Raw genomic sequence first — 4,488 nt, 5'->3', positions numbered from 1 at the left:
AATGTCATTACCCTCAGTGAATTGCCCTCTGTTACTCCATCACTCCCCTTTCATCTGTCCTTTTACTGGCCTGTCTACACCAGCCACACCCCATGGTGCCTTCATTAGGCTTTTACAGAAACGTCAAAATATTGAAATGACTTGTCTAGAGGAAAACAGATCGACGTTAGGATGAAAACAGGTTACAGGTCATGGTGTTGAGAGTGTAATGAGGAAACAGTCAAATTGTTATTTAACTGAAATTAACTTCACTATCCGTGTTAATATCCATTGCTACATTACTACTGTATGTTCAATCTCAAACTTTTCCCTCCCCCTCCTCGTCCTTGTTCACCCTCCCTCCCTCCCTCCCTCCCTCCTCCCTCCCTCCCTCCCTCCCTCCCTCCCTCTCCTCCCTCCCTCCCCTCCCTCCCTCCCTCCCTCCCTCCCTCCCCCTAGCCTGGGAACTACCAGCGCACGGTGAAGCGCACGGAGGATGCCTTCCAGGCGTGTAATGACATCGTGGTGTGCTTCCAGGAGAGAGCCCGTGTGGAGAGGCAGTACGCTCATCAACTCAGCGAGTGGAGCAACAAGTGGAAGCCCCTGGTGGACTCCAGTGAGTACTGCAGTTGAAGAGATTCACTGTTTGCTCACTATGTTCCCTGTTGATACTGTATACCCATCCACTCTCTCTCTCTCTCTGCTCTCCTCCCTCTACAGGCCCGCTATATGGATCCCTCCTGCAGGCGTGGCAGTGTTTCCTCTCCTCCGCCGACCGTCTCGCCGCCCTGCACTCGTCCGTGTGTCGCTCCCTGGTTTCGGAGGACGGGGACCGGGTCAGGACCTGGCAGAAAGAGACCTTCCATAAGAAGGTCTTTGGAGGCTTCAAGGAGTCCCAGGACTTTGGGACTGGCTTCGCACGTGCTCAGAAGCCCTGGGCCAAACGGCTGAAGAAGGTTAGAATACTGTAGATGAAAGAGAGTCTCTCTAAGACACTATGAATCACCACGTTGAATGGACAATCTCTACTGAGAAATTCCCAGACTCAAAGATCATACTTTTATATAGGGTAGGGCAGAGGTAAATGACTTGAAAGTGTTTGTATGGGAGTCTTCATTGAGTCACCAATATGTCAGTGTTACCTTATGCCCCCCCCAGCTGGACAAAGCCAGGAGTGCGTTCCATAAAGTGCAGCGTAAGGAGCAGACTGCCAAGGACCGGGAGGTCCACGCCAAGGGCAACCCTGACGTGGCCATCGAGAAACAGAGGAAGATTCAGGAGGAAAGAGAGCTGGCTCAGCAGGAGACGGAGAAAGTAAGAGATAGACAGTAAGAGAATGAAGGAGAGAAGTGAATGTGTGAGTCTGTGTGTAATAATGTGTAACTCTTCCCCCAGGTGCGTGTCCGCTATGAGAAGGTTCTGGAGGAGGTGACCCGCTATGCCCTCGCTACATGGAGGAGATGGAGTGTATTTTTGACCAATCGCAGGAGGAGGAGAGGAAGAGGATCAGCTTCCTCAAACAGGCCTTCCTGTCCGTCCACAGACACCTGGACGTCACCAACAACGAGAGGTAGGCTACACCTGCAGCCAGACTGTGACTAGGATGGTGTGTTTGTTGGGGGGTGTTTGTTGTAGTTGCGTTGTGTAAATGTTTTTATCTCATCTCTCACTCTCCATTTCTGTCACGCCCCTTTCCCTCTCTGTCCCTCCACCCTCCCTCACTCCTCCCCCTCTCCTTCTCCCTCACTCTCTATCATTCCCCCCCTCTCTCCCTCCCCCTCCACCTCTCTCCTCCTCTCTCTCAGTGTGAAGGCTGTGTATAATGAGCTCCACAACACTCTCATGGCCATCAGTGAGCAGGACGACCTGCGCTGGTGGAAGAACACCCACGGACCGGGCATGCCCACCGACTGGCCTCAGTTCCAGGTGCAACACTCACACATGCACACACTCACACACACAGACACAGCGGGCTAATGGAAGTTAATGGGGCCTAATATAATGTACTGATGGATTGATGTAGACTTCTGCCCTGTGTTATTGTCAGAGTTAGTCTAATGTAGTGAACAGTGTTACAAGCTAATGCAGCAGACTGTATAACAGTAGAGCATAGTCCAACAATGTGACCAGTATTACAGTCTCTGGAGGCTAATAGACTGGACCGGTCTGCCTTGTTGTCCAACGGGGTCTAATGAAAGGTCTCTTTCAGGAGTGGACGCCAGAGAAGAAAAGCAAAAAGGGAAGAAAGAGAAAGAGGTAGAGTCACAGCAAGGCACCATAGAGAGGAGGTAAACATGTCTCCATCTGTCTCTTTATTGATTCCTCCTACAGCACAACTCTATCTCAGTGATGTTAAGTAGTTGGAGGAATGTACGTTACAGTCTTAGTATGATACAGGAGACGTGTAGAACTCACTTCCCATCTCATTATGATGAGTCATATAGTTCAGATACTGACTGTTGTGTTAATTGCCTGTAGTTACGGTTAGTGTATGGTTGATTTACACTAACACTCTCTCTCTCTCAGTGTAATGATCGGAGGAGTTAAGGTCAGGGCTCTCTATGACTATGACGGACAGGAGACAGATGAGCTCTCCTTTAAAGCAGGTAGGTCTTCACGCTGTACTTGTCTGTGAGTGTGTGTGTGAGAGAGAGAGAGACTGTGGTACTCTGTTACTGAATGATATATGATGACCATGCTCCACCTCTCCTCCAGGTGAGGAGTTTCTGAAGACTGAGGATGAGGATGACCAGGGCTGGTGTAGAGGGATGAAGGATGGAGGGAGAGAGGGACTCTACCCAGCCAACTATGTAGAGACGGTGTAGTTACACCACTATGTTTGTAAAAAGAAATAGATAGAAGGAAAATGACTCATTTTGATAAGAAACATTGTGTCTGAAATGATCCTCAGCCGATGTGTACTGTGTACTGTTCCTTAATGAATACCGGCTGCATCACATCCGGCCGTGATTGGGAGTCCCACAGGGCGGCGCACAATTGGTCCAGCGTCGTCCGGGTTAGGGTTTGGTCGGGGTAGGCCGTCATTGTAAATTAGAATGTGTTCTTAACTGACTTGCCTAGTTAAATAAAGGTAAAATATTTTTTCTGAATAAATAAATAATAATACATTTATAAAGTGCCCATGCTATCTGCAGGAAAGCTTTCATCCAAAGAGAATACACTATGGGATATGAGAGCTCTGAATGAACTTTTGGCATACCTACACGGCATCAAATATCCTGGTTTCTTTCTTTAAAATATGTTGGAAAATGTTTAATATATTTACCTGAGACACCTATATGAAAGCTATATGATGTATGATGCCTTTTTTGTACAATTTGAGAGATGCGATGCTGATTCTATAGGTACTGTACATGTCACCACTTGATGCTGAAGCCATACTGTATGTTTGCTGTTCTTATAGAGCTAAACTCTCCTGTTCGCTTTACTGAAACATATATTTATGTAGAAATAAGTGCTTCGACAGGCTTTAATCAGTGATTATTATGAATGGAGTGAAACTTTGACAATGAGCACAATTCATCAATACCTGTAGCCTGATCAGTAATAGTATGAGCAGTAATGTCTCCTGTACCCTGTGTGTGTTATAAGAGTACGATGTGACAGGATTGGAATCTCCTTTCAGAGGGACTGTAATAGATCTCCTCTCATCGTCTTCTTGATGGCAACTCCCCTTAATAGAACCTTTGTCAAAGTGAAATATAGGATGTCATTTCTGGGCCTGTCCACGTTCTGGTTTTTCTTTTCCATTTCTAAATGTGTGTATATGTGAGTGGTACTAAACATGCATGTGTGTGTATATGTGAGTGTACTATACATGCATGTGTGTGTATATGTGAGTGGTACTATACATGCATGTGTGTGTATATGTGAGTGGTACTATACATGCATGTGTGTGAAAGGTAAGCCTCGGCCCTCATTGTCTCTTGTAGTAGTATATTTGAGCCTTTCATACTGTAAGTGCCTTTCTAAAGAATAAAATGAAACTAAACGAATGTTGATAACTTTTGTTGCCGTGTTCTTGGGACAGGAGATGACGAGTGACAACACATTTAATGACTGTGTTTGTGTTGTTCTACAGTACATACAGTATCTACAGTGTTTATTTACACATACTCTGAAGAGAACGGCTAAATGTACAGTATATGTGTGTGTTTGTTTTGTTCTACAGTACATACAGTATCTACAGCGTTTATTTACACATACTCTGAAGAGAACGGCTAAATGTACAGTATATGTGTGTGTTTGTGTTGTTCTACAGTACATACAGTATCTACTGCGTTTATTTACACATACTCTGAAGAGAACGGCTAAATGTACAGTATATGTGTGTGTTTGTGTTGTTCTACAGTACATACAGTATCTACTGCGTTTATTTACACATACTTTGAAGAGAACGGCTAAATGTACAGTATACAGTGCCTTGCGAAAGTATTCGGCCCCTTTGAACTTTTCAACCTTTTGCCACATTTCAGGCTTCAAACATAA

General features: G+C 45.5%; 1 pseudogene; it reads left to right on the top strand.

The window, feature by feature from the left end:
- LOC124015732 overlaps positions 1-3,999 on the top strand; it is a 6,125-nt pseudogene extending 2,126 nt beyond the window's left edge.
- The last annotated feature ends 489 nt before the right edge of the window (positions 4,000-4,488 follow it).

This window comes from Oncorhynchus gorbuscha, linkage group LG26 (genome assembly GCF_021184085.1).
Source record: "Oncorhynchus gorbuscha isolate QuinsamMale2020 ecotype Even-year linkage group LG26, OgorEven_v1.0, whole genome shotgun sequence".
NCBI lineage: Eukaryota > Metazoa > Chordata > Actinopteri > Salmoniformes > Salmonidae > Oncorhynchus > Oncorhynchus gorbuscha.
The sequence above is the reverse complement of the archived record's forward strand: the minus strand, read 5'-3'. Positions and strand labels throughout refer to the sequence as shown.